The sequence below is a fragment of the Capsicum annuum genome, chromosome 4, assembly GCF_002878395.1.
Source record: "Capsicum annuum cultivar UCD-10X-F1 chromosome 4, UCD10Xv1.1, whole genome shotgun sequence".
NCBI lineage: Eukaryota > Viridiplantae > Streptophyta > Magnoliopsida > Solanales > Solanaceae > Capsicum > Capsicum annuum.
Window position 1 is genome coordinate 123715846 of NC_061114.1, and position 18160 is coordinate 123734005.

Consider the following 18160-nt stretch of genomic DNA (forward strand, 5'->3'; position numbering starts at 1 on the left):
TCAAAAAAGGCTTGTTGCCAAATGAGAGAAACAACTCTTTCCAAGGATGACAAAAGAAGAAAGGGACACCAACCCTTCAAAAAGGTGTTTTGCCCAAAAGGTGCAAAACAAATCAACCCTTTTTGAATTTGAAAAAGGCTCCAAAACTTGTTGTTTTCACTTCTAAAACTGACTGTACTCGTCCAAAATTAACAATTGAACAAAAAATTTCAACATTGGGAATACAAGAACTCTTCAAAACCTGCAACCAATCCGGCCACGTTACCAATTCCGTACAACTAATTTGTTTTTATTTTCTAGGTAACTTCTTGGCTATAATAGAAACCATGGAGAAAACCTCTTAAACCATTGATAATAATGTCCTTAGTACAATCTTGTCTTGGATTGAAGCTCTCAACCGAACTAAGGAAAAAGTGCAAACAGATGTGTCATCATTGAGTGAGAGGTTGGATTATGTGGATAGTTGAAGGAACTCTCATGCTTCTACTCCTGGACACCACTATGTTTCCTCTAGTTGAAATTACCATAACACTTTTACTACCATTACACCCGAAACCTTAATTCAAATGCTAAATCTTTTAGGACCACCACTAAATGCCATAAGCAAAACTACCCTACTCCTCTAAACCCGAGACCTCAATAGGATATTTCATTCACCACCCCCTCAAGTCCAAAAAGGACTTAGAAACCAAATGCCTCCACTAAACCTGAGTCCTCCAATCAAAGATTCATTCAACCAAAGGCCATAACCTCCACTAAATCAAATAACTCCCTTCCAAGCTCTACTTTACAAAAATTGACTCGTCCATGTAGAGAAATATGGTAGAGAGAAACATGAAGGATATGGATTTTATGATGAATCCTATAAGAAGAAAGATAAGATAAGAGGAAGGAATATGGATCAAAGGAGATATCAAGGGCATGGAGGAAGAGTTGGTCAATGGAACGAACAAGGAAATCACCACCAAGAAAGGGATGTGGGTATCAACTACATCAAAGTGAGCCTTCATTTATTAAGGGTGTGAGTAATCCCAAAGATTATCTTTCATGGGAGTCATCTTGTACTAAATAATCTCACCAAAAATAGAAGAGTTGTTATGCTATAGCTCACTTTGAAGGGTATGCCAACATGTTGTGATAGTATGTTTAGAGTTTTGGAAATGAATTGATTGAGGGGAAACCTCCTCTTTAGTTTTGATTAAAGAATCTTATGAGGTAAAGTTACTTGCATGAGACTTATAGCCATGCGCTCCTTGCCAAGTTGTATAATTTGAGGCAAGGTAGCAAGAGTTATATGACCACGACCATGAAGATTGATGTATGTGAGATGTATTCAACCCATGACTTTGAGTATGCAAGTGAAGTGTAAAGGAGGACCTAAATAGACTCCAAAACCGTCCAAACCCTACACTTCAAGGTTGCCTATTGAAGCGTTTGACTAAGGGGCCTTTTTGGATATTCAATGTCTCATTTTGTAATAGCCTATATATGGAACATTTTAGGGTTTTTGGTAGTTAGTTTTTAGATTATATTGAATGTTGTATAACATTGAAAGACAAGTTCTCTCTCTCTCTCTCTCTAGGAGGCTTGGCCGAAACTAGGACAACACTAAGTGTGGATTCACCTGTGTTGTGTTCAAGGCTTAGAAATATTGGGTGCTTGGGAGATTGACATCCCTCTTGTGTCCTCGTAAGAGTGTAGGTCTTATTATTACATTCATTAAGGGTTTTGGTGTTTGATACACACCTTAGTTATTAGCCATTGTAATAATATATGTCATACTACATACCTTTTATTCTTGTAATCACATAGTAGTGTTTGTTATTGTAACCATGTGTTCTTGTTGTTATTGTGGAATCCAAAACTTGTATTCTTTATGTTCATCCTGTTCATCTCGTTATTATTTTGTTTTTGCTATTTATGGTGTCATTTGCACCTTTGTATATTGTTAAACTTGCATTGATTCTCAGCTTGAACTTGTTTCTTCAAGCTCACGGGATTTGTGTTGTCATAACTTAGTTTGGTTAGCTGTTTTTGGTGCAATACAAGTTTGTTTTGTATCAAAGAATTTCATGGCTTACTATGATTATTTCTAACAATTGATGTTGAATATTGATTACCGAGGAGAGCAAGTGAGTCATGACATTATACGTTATAAGGTCGGGTTGAGCAATGAACTCTCTACACACATGATGCTTCACAAGTTTAACACTATTTATGGCATCATAAAAATGGTATTAGTGGTTGAAAGGGATATCACGGAGAGTTCAAATTAAAAAATTAAGGGACAATCTCCCACAGGTTGGCATAAAGACGCAGATCACTCATTAGATGCCAAACAATCCAAGGCAAAGGTTGTCTAATCCGAGACCAAGGCTACCTAAAGGTACACTCCAAGAAATAAAGTCCAACCAAATTCTCTTTCTCATCCTAAGGTATTTCAATGCTTCAAATATCAAGGATAGGGTCACAAGGCTATTGAATATCGAAACCGGAGAAATGTGATCCTTAGGGAGGGAAAATTGTACTATCTTGGAGAAGTGGTGGGAATTGAATTGGATGAGATTGATGGCAAATCTGAAGATGAGAACAAGAAAAAATTGAGGCACAAAATAAATATTGTGGTGAAGATTTTTGGCCACATAATGGTACGCGTGAAGTTCCTATTTAAAGAAGATGAAGCTGTGAATTTGAGGTCAAATTCCTCTCAAACTAGAAAGAATGATACGGGCATGATCATGAAGATAGATGTGTGTTAATACATCAAGAGCAAAACTGAGGGAATGCTTTTGTTGAAGTGTGAAGAAGGACCTTGAAATATGAAGAAGGGCTTGGAAGCACTCCAAAGCCGCCCCTAGATCACACTCTAAGTATGCCTTTTCATTAAGCGCCTTCTAAACTATTCATCATTTGTTTGTAATAAGACTATGAGTAGGCTAGTATTAGGTCATTTTACACTTATTTGATGAATATGGAGGATTGAAATAACCATTTTTCTTCTCTTGAGAAAGAGTGAAAACTGTAACTAGGGTAGTACTTAGTGTGGAATCACTAGTGTTGCACTTTGGCGTAGAATCCTTGGATCTTGAGTGCTGGATTCCCTCTTATGTCTACGTAAGAGTGTGGCGTTGCTATTATTGGTCATAGGGGTTCTTGTCTTTAATAAATCATTTAGTTCCTATCTCTTGTAATAGTGTATGTATCATTACTTCTCTTTTTATTTCTTGTAATCATTTAAGTGTTTGATCCTTATTTTAGTGAAAATCATTTGTTGTTGTTTATTTGGTGTTATTTTTCGTCTTGTTTTCTCGTACTGTTGTTGCTGTTGTGGTGTTGTTCTTCATTTCAGGGGTGTTCCTTATCAATCGTCCTCTACATTATCCTTTCCCTTTTTGTATTGAGACATATGGGACGATTTCTAGGAATTGAATCCACATAGCATGCCGCTTGTTTAACTTGTCTTAGGCCCTAATATGTTTCAAGGTTTCCTGGTCCATTTGGATCATAAAATCTTTGGGCCATAAGTACTGTTGCCAATTACCCAAAGCTCTAATCAAGGCGTATAACTCTAGATCATAAGTGTAATAATCTATAGCCGCTCCCTTGAGCTTTTCACTAAAATAGACAATAGGTTTAAGATTTTTCATTAAGACAACACCTATTCCTAATTTACTTGCATCACATTCAACTTTAAACATCTTTACAAAGTTGGGTAATTGCAATAATGGGGCCGAAATGAATATAGATTTCTAGGTATAAAAGGCCTTAGCTTGCTCATCACCCCACTTGTAGGGTTGGTCCCTACGGATGACCTCAGTCAAGGGAGAGGCTATAGTACTAAACCCTTTGACAAACCTTCTATGAAAGCTTGCAAACCCATGGAAACTTCGGATTTCTCCATTGGATTTTGGGGTCGGCCAAATTTTTATAGCATTTATCTTGGATTCATCCACCTCAAATCCCCTAGAACTTACAACAAACCTTAATAACACAACTTCATCAACACCTAAAGATCTTTTATCAAGATTAGCATATAACTTTTCCTTTCTAAGGAATCAAATACTTTGAAAATTCAACATATGTTCTTCAAGGTACTTTCAATAAACAAAAAAATCATCAAAGTACACAACAACAAACTTTCCAATGAATGGTTTCATCATATATTCATTAATTGCATGAAAGTATTAGGAGAATTAGTGAGGCAGAATGGCATAACTAACAAATCATTGAGACCAAACTTGGTCTTGAAGGCGGTTTTCCTTTCATCACCCAGTTGCATCCTTATTTGGTGATTGCCACTTCTAAGATCAATCTTTGAGAACACACAAGAACCATTTAAATCATCAAGCATATCATCCAATCTGGGAATAGGCTGGTGATAGTTTACCGTTAATTTATTGATGGCTCGATAGTCCACACACATTCTCTATGTTCCATATTTCTTTGTTTCTTTGATGTGTCCTTTGTTGAGAAGTTCCTTAACTTGCCATTGAAGTTTTTTGGTGTTCGTAGGGTTACTTCTATATGCCGGTTTATTAGGCTATTAAGATCTCAGTACAAATCCTATTTGATGCTAAATTCCCCAAAGTGGGGGTAACCCTTATGGAATTTTCTTTTAAAAAATATCTTCAAATTCCTGCAAAACAAAGGAAATAGAAGGAAGAATATAAGAAGAAGATGAAGAAGAAGAAGAAGAAGATGGGTTAGTAGTAAAAGCATGGTCTGGGAGAATTTTAAGTGTTTTGTCATTATGATCCTTCAAGATAGCCTTCTTCCTAGCCAACATGACCATAGGATCTTTACCTTTAAAAGTAGGCACTCACTTAGCTTCTCCACCTTTCCCCCTCTCAAGTTCCCCCTTCTTTCTCCCCTTTTCTTTCTACTTCCTTAATTGTTTATGTATTTCAGTCACTTGAGATGGAAAGAGAGGGAAGTGTAAACTTTTGTTCATTGTTTTCTAGTGAATACCTATTTCTTATTCCATCATGCTTGGTAGACCTATCAAATTGCCATGGTCTAACCAACAACAAATGACACGCTTGCATATAGATTACATCACATAACACCTCGTCTTAGTAGTTTCAGACCTTTAACTGAATCAAGTATTGTCGAGTTACCTTCAATTCTTCATAATCACTCACCCATTGTAGCTTGTAAGGTATTGTATATGAAGAGTAGGAAGTTTCAAGAAGTCAACCATAGTAGCACTAGCAACATTACCGCAACTCCCACTATAGATTACCATTATACATACACCTTCCTTGATAAGACACTTAGTATAGAATAGATTCTCCCTTTGGATTGGATTATCTAAAATCTTACTAACCATAACTCATTTTACCACAATGTTTTGAACTTGACACTCGCCCTCTTGCGGCCAAGTGTCCTTTTCATCACCTTCTTCTTGTACCTAATCATCTTGAATATCATCCTTATTCTCTTCGATTTCCAATCCCACCTACTATTATATATAGTACAACTTCCATTCACTAAGGATCATATTTCTCCTATTTGGATGCTCACTAGACTTGTATCCCCACCCTTGACATTTAAAGCATTAAAACCCCTTAGAATTAGAAGTTGGATTCGTCTTGCCTTCATTCATTGGAGGTTGATGTTGGGTAGCCTTAGTCATGGTTTATGGAGCATTAGATGAAGGATATTTTGTTCTTATTCCAACCCTAATAATGAATTGACCATGAAACATAATAACCAACAAATAACACAAGAACAACAAGAAAACAATGGGAATAACAACATGGCAGCCATACAAAAACACCACAAACCGTGAACACACTAAAAAGAAACAAACACAAATATTGCAAGAAAAGTAAAGGATAGTCAAGATGACAAAAGGACTTAAGAAGAACAAGAACCCAAATGTGTATCAAACGTAAACACCCTTAAAATCTGCCAGTAAAAATACCAGTCTTCTTATGTTGACCTCTAAGGGAATCAACTTTAACTCACAACGACCATTTCTAAACAACATACAAATTAGTTTTTCCAAGCCCTACAGTAAAGATGGTTTGTCCAAACCCTAAACTAAGAACTACACTCTCAAAGAGAGAACTTTCAATGTCTCAAATATTAATCATACTAAAACTAACAAAAATAAGACTAATAAGAATCTATTTATAGTCTATAATATTACATAACAAAATAACCAAAGCACCCTTAATGAAGGGGCATCCATGGTGTGTTTTGAGGAACATCTGTAATCACCACAATGCCCTTAATAAAGGGCGGCCATGGAGTGTGTTGAAATTCAATAAAGGGGAGGCCTAGTGGTGTTGAGACTCCTCTTCATACATCAACATGTGTAATTCTTTGGAGCCCACAGGTACTCATCAAGGTAAGCCTCCAAGAAATCTTCCACACACATCCTTGCTTAATGGTATGCTCAAAATGGTTCCTCCATGCATGTTGTTGTGTCCTCAAGGTGACAAAATCTTGAGTCTCTATGTGTTGGCCTCCACAGATGTCATCAAAAGCTAAGATGGCCATTTGGATCGTATCATCCTCCTCTATTTGAAAAGGATTAGACCTTGAATCCATACCATGCAAAACCAAAGAAAGGATAAACAAGCACAACATCCTCATAGAATGAGGGTTAGGATTATTATAATTAATCATTTCATCATGCCAAGGTTGTACATAGTTGAAACATAACAAAGGATCCATTCAATTAAACATTAAAAACTCAATGAAAGATGCACAAAGGATTTGGTTATGGTAATAACCATGAAATAAAGAAACCACAAGGGTCCTAATGGCATCACATGATCTAAAAGGTAGAATTAGGATCTTAAGAGCCGTAAGACACAATTGCCTTTTTATATCTTCAAGAGACCAAACCAAGGGTGGTGCTTCAATTGGTTCTAAAATCCACAAGATCAATATAGCCTTATCACCCACACAAGTTGACAAACTAATAAATTGCCTACCTCTACATAAAATAAATCAAAGATTAGCACAGAAACCATCATAAGCAAAGAGGTAGTATAGAGAGGAATAAAGTGTAACGGCGTAGATGGCTGTAGACAAAGCATTTAAGCACATACACATTCCTTCTTTCAAACAAATAGACAACTTGGCATCCACAAGTAAGGATTCATGTAACTTAAGCACAAGTGTGTCAAGCAAGAATGCACCTTTAGAAACATTACACCAAGGAGACAATGACACCTTAGTCCTCGGGTTTTCAAGAGTGACACTTGGCTTGTCATCTAGACCAAGCTATAAGTTAGATGCACCCAACATCACCATTTCAATATTTAGCTCCGAGCTCAAATGGGAAGAGTGGCCATAGACATAGGTCTAGATAACACTCATTTTTCCCGTAGGCTTTACCAAATCTACACAACATACTCTCTATAATAGCACACATATCATCACAAGAAAATAGACGGTAGGGAAAGGTGTCACTTAAGTAAACTCCTACTAAGGTGTCCTCATTTCTATACAACTTGTAATGCCTTGAATCTGGTACCCAGAATATTACACAGTGCTCATGATCCCGAAGGACCACAAGCTAACCCATGACTTATGTATGTACCTGTACACTACATAATATGATATAATAATGCAAAAATATGCACTGAATGGCCATAAGGTTCAATACTGATTATGATCTAAATCATATAACATCTGTGTGGGGTAAAAGAATACCTAAAAGAAAACTAAAAATATTGAAGTCTGAAATATGATAGTCTAAAACGCCTCTAACTGATTGAACTATCTGAGTAAGGAGTTGATGGGACATGTCCCCAACTAACTCCAACTAATAAACTAATTAATTAGATAATAGGGAAATAATCCTGTCCACGAATGATGAGGACATACTTCTAACTCTAACTGCTCTAACTAGAATCTACTATTGATTTGGAGCTCGTTTCTCTGAACCTATAGTATAAGACACCATAGCGTAAATGTGTCAGTACTTTAAATGCACTGGTATGTATGTGAGGCAGGCTGAATGCATGGGGTTCATATGCATGAACAATAATAATAACTGAATAACTATCATAAAAGTGAGAGTATATGCATGAGCCATAACAACTGACACTAATACTATGATAACATGATTACTGAATCTGAATATGACTTATAACATAAGTGACTGTATCTGACAGTCCTGAAATCTGAAGAACTATCACTGAGATTGATTGACTATATCTGACAGTCCTAAAATCTGAAGAACTATTTGAGTTCTATCACTAAGACTGATTGACTATATCTGACAGTCCTGATTTTGTAACATGAACCTGTGGGAAGTAGTTATCTAACAGATATACCCCTAATATGCCATTATGGCTGAGTTGGGGTCTAATCTATAACCCCAAATAGACAGGGTGTCAATACCGCTCCACTAGTAAGGACAAGTTGTGGGTGACCCTAATCTATAGTGTCCCCTGTACGACTATGGTAGGGCCCTTATCTAAAAGTGCTTATCTACCTCATCAACCCTTATCGATAGTTTTGAGGTCCTAACCTATGCTGGCTACATAGTTCTGGAATACAAGGATGATTGCTAAGAATCACACCCTCATCTAATAGTGTGTGTCCCTATCCTTGGGTTCATTCGGTGCTAATTTCTACTCCCATCTAAATGGAAACTGAACATGACTTATTGAACTAAATATGGTCTAGTTACTGAATTATGTTGACTGATGGAATACTATTGATATCTAACAACTGACTGAGTTCAGGAGATCATGGAGATTTCCTAAGTTATAAGACTATCTAAAGTCTAAGGATTCATAGCTTGACTGAGAGTCTCATGAAAACATGACATGGCTCTAGGCAAACTGCTAATGTTTCGGGTACGAGTACCCCCTGGACTCGATGGAAGGAAACTGACCAAGCATAACTTATTGAAATATATAACTAACATCATAATCCATAATAGATTTATAGAAGCATTTCATCAAAACATGTGATAGGCATAACTTGTATATACATGGGGAATTCATGATATCATGCTAGTTAGGCACTTTTCCTTCTTCTAGGCATTTAATCAAACACATAATAGGAATAATATGTATAGACACCATTATTAAACAATTACACATCATGATTCAACATCTAATTTCATCATCCTAGTTAATCAAAGGTTCACATGAATATACATCTATACAAATCAATTCCACATAACATTAATCACCCAACATGGATTTGAATTCAATTGATCATTCTCAACATAAACAAAATAAACCCAACATGAAGTTCATAAACAAAATCTAAAATCTTGACTTTAGAAAAGAGATTCCTGGGCTTCATGGACGAATGGAGTCCATGAAATAACACTATGCATACCTTAGTTCGTGATTTCGTAAAGATTGACGGAGGAAATTATTGATTCTTAATCTTCTTTAAAAAGCCTAGGTTGTTCTTGAGAGGTTTTTGAGAGAAGAGAGTGTATTTTTGGTGAAAACTGGATGAATCACGTGTTAAAGAGCTTAAATAGGGGTGGGAAATTGACCTTTTTAACCCTGGACACGTCATTTAGTTTTAATAAGATTTTCCCAAACTGAACCCCTAGCGTGACGCGACGCTATTGTGATGTGTCACAGGAATTTGATAATCAGAAAACTAACGGATGGATCAACGCGGAGCCATCACTTTGCCCCTACTTTTATGACTTAGAACTTTGGCGTGATGCAGAGGAAATCACGCTAAGACACTAGAAAAGGACAATTCTAAATTTGCGCCCTGGCGCAACATGCCATAATCGTGGACCCCTACTGGAATTTTCCAAATGCCATTTCCTCTTATGGCACGGTGTGCCACTCACTAATATGGCATTTTTGGTGGGAACTTAAAATAGTCGTAATTTTTGATCCAGTTATCAGATTTGGGCAAATCACATGTCAATGGAAAGCTTATTGAATTTACCAGATGAAAAAAAGTGAAAATATTGAAAATTCCTTATATAATGACCATCATTCAATTTAGAAGATAATACTAGGCATTCTTGAGATAAAATAACTTGGAAAAAGTATGGGGTATTACAATATCTCCCCCTTGACAACATCTATCCTCGAATGAGACAAACTGAGAGGGGAGAAAAGATAACTGACGTACATGCTAAACATGAATAACTAGACCATGATCTCATGACTTACATAACTAACAAGCTGAACATAGAGTACTGAACATGCATATCTGATGCATGTGTAACTGATTCATGAATGCATGACTGAGTGCTCAGAAGAACTAAGTTTCTTACAAGAAAAATGCATTTCTAATGCATAATTACATAATTCAGCTGATATATGCGTGCATGACTGAATATGCAATGGTACTTGATACCAAGTTTCTAATGGGAGCATGAGCATGAAGCTGCATACCAAGTTTTTGATGAACACCAAACATGAAATTGAGTAAGCTTAAGGAGAATTGTTACCTTGAGCTTGGTCTGAGTTGGGGAAGAAGAGCTAAGGATACTTCGTACGTATGTCTGCCTCTTCTTCCTAAATAGCTCTCTTGATGGATTGATTTTGCTAAAGAACTTTAAAAAGAGGGACTTCTTTGTTCCTCAATCTACGAGTCTCATAGTCTAAGATTTCGACTGGAATCTCTTCATAAGAGAGTATTCGAAACATCAATGCTTTGCATAGGGACTATAACTGATGGGTCACCTATGAACTTCTTGAGCTAAGAGACATGAAAGACTGGGTGAAATGAGGCTAGATCTAAAGGTAATTTGAGCTCATAAGCTACCTTGTGGAATCAATTGAGAATATTGAAGGGACCAACATATCGGGGTCTGAGTTTCCCTTTGTTTTCAAATTGCTTCACTCCCTTCATGGGAGAGATCTTTAGATAGACATTGTCACCAATCTCAAACTCGAGATATTTTCTACAAACATCTACATAAGACTTCTATTGGTTCTGAGTAGCCCGGAGTCTTTTTCTAATCAATTGGACATTTTCTAAGGTGTCGAATACTAAGTCAGGGCCTATAACTGAGGCTACACAAACTTCAAACCAACCAATTGGATATCTATATCTCCTACCATTGAGAGCTTCAAATGGAACTATCTGAATACTGGAATGATACCTATTGTTGTATGCAAACCCAATTAAAGGTAAGTGGTCATCCCAACTTCCCTTGAAATCAATTGCACATGCCCTTAGCATATCTTCTAACGTCTTAATGGTCCTTTCTACTTGACCATCTGTCTGAGGATAAAAAGTTGTACTAAGATTAACTTGGGTATCCAAACCATTTTGAACACTTTTCATATATAAGAGATGAACTGGGTACCTCTGTCTGAGATAAAGGACAACGGAATACCGTGCATCTGACCAACAACATGATGTAGAGTTTGGCATAATCCTCAGCTGAATAAGAGGTATGAACTGGAAGGAAATGAGCTGATTTGGTCATTCTATCTACAATGACCCAAACTGAATCATGCTGATGATGAGTTTGAGGCAAACCCATCACAAAGTCAATGTTCACAACTTTCCAATTCTAAGTAGGAATACTGAACTCCTGCATGGACCCATTAGGCTTCTAATGCTCTATCTTAACCTGCTGACATATAGAGCACTTAGCCACAAACTTAGCAATGTCTCTCTTCATCCCACTCCATCAATAGATTTCCTACAAGTTGTGGTACATCTTTGTGGCCCCTAGATGAATAAAGTAGCTCACACCATGCATTTTTGAAAGAATTTACTGCCTTAAGTCATCTACACCTGTAACATAGAGATGACCCTAACAACGTAGAACACTATCTCCCCCTTGGGAGAAAAACTCTACTTTCTGATCCTGAACTGAGTTTTTCAACTTGACAAGGTTGGGATCTCTATCTTGCTTTTCTTTTACCTCAAAAACTAGAGATGATTTTGAACTACTCTAAACCCATATATCATCCTCATCTGTATCGACTAAGCAAACGTCTAATATAGTAAGTTGATGGACTTCCTGAGGTAACTTCTTTCTTACTGTCCTCAACATAAGAAACACTGCCCATGGATAGTCTACAGAGAGTATCGTCCACTACATTGGCCTTACCCGAATGATAAAGGACACTTATGTCATAATTTTTCAAGAAATCTAACCACCTTCTCTAACGAAGATTGAGATCTTTTTTAGAAAAGGCATACTGAAGACTCTTATGATATTTGAAGACATCTATATAATCGCCGAAGAGATAATTCCTCCAAATCTTTAAGGAAAAGACTACGGCTGCTAACTCAAGATCATGAGTAGTATAATTCTTTTCATGGGGTTTAAGTTGTTTGGAGGTTTAGGCTATGACCTTATGATGCTGCATGAGGACATAACCCAAACCTACTCTAGATGCATCAAAATACACTAAAAAACCATTTAGACCATCTAGAAGAGCTAATACTGGAGCTAAGGTGAGTGGAGTATTCAACTCCTGAAAACTCTTCTCGCAAGGACCTAACCACTGAAACTTGACTTTATTCTGAGTCAATCTGGACATAAGGGATGCAATAAAAGAAAATCGCTCAACAAATCATTTGTAATAGCTGTCCAAACCAAAGAAACTACTAAATCTAATGGAGAGACAAGGCGAGGCCAGTTTTTTACTGTTTTATTCTTTTGAGGATCCACTCTAATGCCATCACCAAAAATAATATGACCAAGAAATGCTAATTACCTTTGCCAAAATTTGCACTTACTAAATTTGACGAATAGCTAATGATCTCTAGGAGTCTGAAGTACTATTGTGAGATGGTCTGCATGATCATGGCTCATACGAAAATACACCAGAATATCATCTATGAGGATATGACGAACATGTCCAATTACTTCTTGAACTCATAGTTCATCAAGTCCATGAAAGTGGCTAGGGCATTGGTAAGAACAAATGACATGACTAGGAATTTGAAGTGACCATACCGGGTATGGAAAACTATTTTCAGAATGTTACATTCTCTGACTCTGAGCTGATGATAGTTGAACATGAGGTCTATCTTATAGAAATAACCAGCACCCTAAAGTTGGTTAAACAATTCATCAATTCTTGGAAGAGAATACTTGTTCTTGACCGTAACCTTATTAAGTTGACAATACTCTATACACATTTTGATAGAACCATCTTTATTGCGCATAAATAGTATTGGAGCGCCCCACATGGAAATATTAGACCTGATGAATCCCTTATTTAAGAAATCCTTCAATTGTTCTTTCAGTTCTCTGATTTCTACTGGTGTCATTCTATATGGCAGAATAGAGATAGGCTGAGTATCTTGAAAAAGATCAATACCGAAGTCTATTTCCCTTTTGGGAGGAATTCCTAGAAGTTCTTTGGGAAAAATATCTGAATATTCATTCACTACTGGGACTGATTCAAGACTGGAAGTCTCTAAATGAAAATCCTTAACATGAACAAGATGATAGACACATCCCTTAAATATCAATTTCCTTACCTGAAGGTAGGAAATAAGCTGACCTCTAAAAATTGATACACTACCCTTCCACTCTAGGATAGGTTTATTTGGGAACTAAAACTGGACTATTATGATTCTGCAGTCGACTGTGGCATAGTAGGAATGAAGCCAATCCATGCCGAGAATGACATCAAAATCAGTCATCTCTAATTTGACTAAGTCTACTGAAGTGACTTTCTGAAATATCATAACCGAGAAGTTCTTGTATACCCGTTGGGCTATGATTTTTTTTCAAACTAGTGTAGACACTAAAAAGGGCTTTGCTATATTTTCTGGACTGACTTCGAAATCGACTGCTATATAAGGAGTAACAAAAGATAAAGAAGCTCATGGTTCTAGCAAAGCATAAACAAGCAAATAAAAGATCTGTAACGTATAAGTAACTACATCATAAGAATTTTCTTAATCCTATCGGGACTGAAGAGCAGAGACAATTTGGGCATTGCCCACAAGTAGCACTAGAGGTGGCACCCTGCTGATACGGGTGATCGAACTTAGCCGAGGAGCAAAGATGACTCTAATAACCTTACTGAGGACAACTCTTACTCTATGGCCTGGCCTGCCACAACTAAAATAGACATCACTACCCGCTCTGCAAGCACCCTTGTGGTTCTTACCACAAGTCTGACAAAGGGGATTAGTTCGAGCATTGCTACCACAGCCCTGAGACCTAGAGCCTGGAGCTCTATCTCTGTTACCTATCCTGAACTTAGGAACTGGAGCACTATCTTAAGAAAGAGCTAGAATAGATGATTTAGGATAAAACTGGGAATGGTTTCCTCTTTCTGATTTAAGCTAAGCAAAGTTGAAACTAGCTGTCTTCGCTCTTTTATTCTGCTTTTCCCTCTGCTTAATCTTCTGCTCCTCTATCTGCTAAGCATGAGTCATAAGCCTGGCTAAAGTCGTGTCACTATTTAGCATGGCAGATCTACACTCATTTACCATGCTATCATTTACCCCTGAAGCAAACTTGCTCATCTTGGCTCTGCTGTATGAAACCATATGAGGGAAATACCTGGATAATTAAGTAAACTTAAGAGAATAATCTTTCACCATCATATTTCCCTGCCTGAGGTTGATGAATTCTAGCACTGTAGCCTCTCTAAGCTCTTGTGGAAAGAATCTATCTAAGAATGCAGTGACAAACTCCTCCCACAGTATAGGACCTACATCATCTGACCTATCTAAATTCTATTGTTTGAATCAAGTATGAGCCATATCTTCCAACTGAGATGCATCTAGCTCATCACTCTCAACATTAGTCACACCGTGATGTTTGTCACCTTCTGAACGTAATTAATGAATTCCTGAGGGTCCTCATCTACCTTAGACCCAAGGAAGGACGGAGGATTCATTCGGGTGAAGTCCTGAATCCTAGCTGCGACTGAATTAGCCACAGGGTTGGCCAAAATAAATGTTGGCCATTCATTTTGAGTAGCAACTTACTAAGCAAGAGTAGTGAATTCAGCTCTGAACTCCACACATCAAACATGGTCGTCCAAAGGATCTTTGGACTGAGGGGTTGACTAATTTCTGTTTCTTCTTTTAGAAAGCATATTCTGTAGAAGAAAAAGAGAAATGGATTAGACTGAGAGATTGAGTTGAGATTTTGCACACTGGCACAATATGAATACTGAAAGAGGTAAAAATATTCCGAAAATATCTTATATTCTCCTATACATAAATGTGGCGTGCAACAGACCCATGTACAAAACTCTACTAAATATGGCTTTCAGACTTCCTAGGACTCTATTGAACCTTAGGCTCTGATACAAAGTTTGTAACACCCCAGATTTGGTACCCAAAATGCTACACGGGGCTCATGATCCCGGAGGGCCATAAGCTAACCCATGGCTGATATCTGTTCCTGCACAATGCATAATATGACATAATAATGCAAAAACATGCACTGAAAGGCCATAAGGTTTAATACTAAAGATGATCTGAATGATATAACACTGTGTTGGATAACAAAATACTCAAAAGGAAATTGAAAATACTGAAGTCTGAAACATGATAGTCTAGAAAGCCTCTAACTGATTGAACTATCTGAGTAAGGAGTTGATGGGATATGTCCCCAACTAACTCCAACTAATAAAATAATTAATGAGATAATGGGGAAATAATCATGTCCTCAAATGATGAGGACTCACTTCTAACTCTAACAGTCCTGATTCTGTAATATAAACTATAGAAAGTAGTTATCTAACCGATATGCCCCAAATATACCATTATGGCTGAGTTGGGATCCAATCTATAACCCCAATTAGAAAGGGTGTCAATACTGTGCCACTGGTAAGGACAAGTTGTGGGTGACCCTTATCAGATAGTGTCCCATGTAGGAGAATGGTGAGGCCCTTATCTGACAGTGCTTGTTCACCTAATGAACCCTTATCGATAGTATTGATGTCTCAATCTATGCTAGCTACATAGTGCTGGAATACAAGGATGACTTCTAAGGATTACACCTTCATCTGATAGTGTGTGTCCCCATCCTTTGGTTCACTTGGTGCTATTTTCTACTCCCATCTAAATGGAAACTAAACATGATTTACTAAACTGAACATGGGTTGAGTTACTGAATTCAGTTAGAGATTTCCTAAGTCATAAGACTGTCTGAAGTCTAAGGTTTCATAGATTGATTGAGAGTATTGTGAAAACATGACATGGCTCTAGGCACATAGCTAATGTTTTGGGTACAAGTATCCCCAGGACTCGATGGACGAAAACTGTCCAAGCATAACTTACTTGAACATATAACTGACATCATAATCCCTAATACATTTATAGAAGCATTTCCTCAAAACATGTGATAGGCATAACTTGTACATACATGGGGATTTCAAGGTATCATTCTAGTTAGGCACTTTTCCTTCATCTAGGCATTTAATTAAATACATAATAGGCATAATATTTGTAGCTACCATTATTCAGCAATTACACATCATGATTCAACATGAAATATCATCATCCTAGGGTTTAATCATCGGTTCACATTAATATACATCTATACAAATCAATTCCACATAACATTAATTGCCCAACATGGATTTGAATTCAATTAATCATTCTCAACATAAACAAAATAAACCCAATATGAAGTTCATAAAGAAAATCTTAAATATTAACTTTATAAAAGATATTCTTGGGCTTCATGGATGAAAGGAGTCTATGAATGAACACAATGCATACCTTAGTTCATGATTTCGTGAAGAATTATGAAGGAAATTATTGATTCTGAATCTTTTATGAAAAGCCCTAGGTTGTTCTTGAGAGGTTTTTGAGAGAAAAGCGTGTATTTTGGGTGAAAAATGGATGAATCACGTGTTAAAGGGATTAAATAGGGGTGGGAAGTTGACCCTTTTATCCCTAGATGCGTCATTTAATTTTAGTAAGATTTTCCCAAACTAAACCCCTAGCGTGATGTGGTGCTATCGTATCATGTTGCTGGAATTTGATAATTAGGAAATTGAGGGATGGCGTGACGCGAAGTTATTGCATTTCCCCTTCTTTTGTGACCTGGAACTCTGGTGTAAGTCAAAGGAAATCACTCTATGACACTAGAAAAGGACAATTCTAAATTTGGGCCTTGGCACGACACACCATAATCACAGACCCCTACTGGAATTTGCCAAATGCCATGTCCTCTTGTGGCGCGGCACGCCACTGACTAATATGGCGTTGTTTTCCAACGGAAACTTGAAATAGTGTAACTTCTAACCCGGTTATTAAATTTTGGTGAATCTTATATCGCTGAAAAGCTTATTGAATTTCCACATGACAAAAAGTAAAAATATAGAAAATTCCTCATGGAATAACCATCATTTAATTTAAAAGCTAATACTAGACATTCTTGAGATGAAATTAGCTAGGAAAAAGTATGGGGTATTACATCACTATTAGTTCCCCAATCATCACCATGAGTACTTTCAATAATAATGTCATGCCTCAAATCCTATTGGGGCGGACAGGCACCTGTAGCTGTGAAGGCTTGAGAGCACCAATCCATAACCTTGTACTTCTCATACATGTAATTATGAAAACAAAAGGTTCTAACAAATATGAGATAATGCATCTGTGAGAACAACTACTAGGCTAGCACAAAACTTTATATACAAGACTTAGCCATTGGGGTCACAACATCTAAAAGGAAAGACAATAACAAGTTTAACTTTACATTAGTCTACAAAGCCTCTAAAAGATACATAGACTTAGTTAGGGTTGGGACAGACTCCCACCCTACCCTTGACTATTGGACAATACCAAAGTATATGGATCAGACTTGGAAAGCCTTGAATCAACCTAGACCTCACCAAATTATCACTGAATAGCCTGTGCTACTACTAGCAAGGTGTATTAGCTGAAGCACCTTTTTCTGCAGTATGAAATATAGGTCCCCCGTGAAGGATGTCAGTATGAAAATATGTACTGAATATGTAGGGCTGAAGGTAACAACATATGATAAAAGAGCTCAATAGAAACCAAATGCAAATGTATAAGTAGTAATAGCAGACCACCTTTATATATACTTGTAGGACTACAAACGTTACATTATTATATTCATTTTTAACTTTCTTACTTCATAATCTTTGTAAGTCATATAATGCAAATGACCTCTTACTAGTGGTAAATAGATAAATCGAGATCGGCCCATGCTAGGCTTATGCCTCTGAGCTGCCACCCACATATAAACATTGGGATTGGCCCATGCTATTCTTTTTCCCCT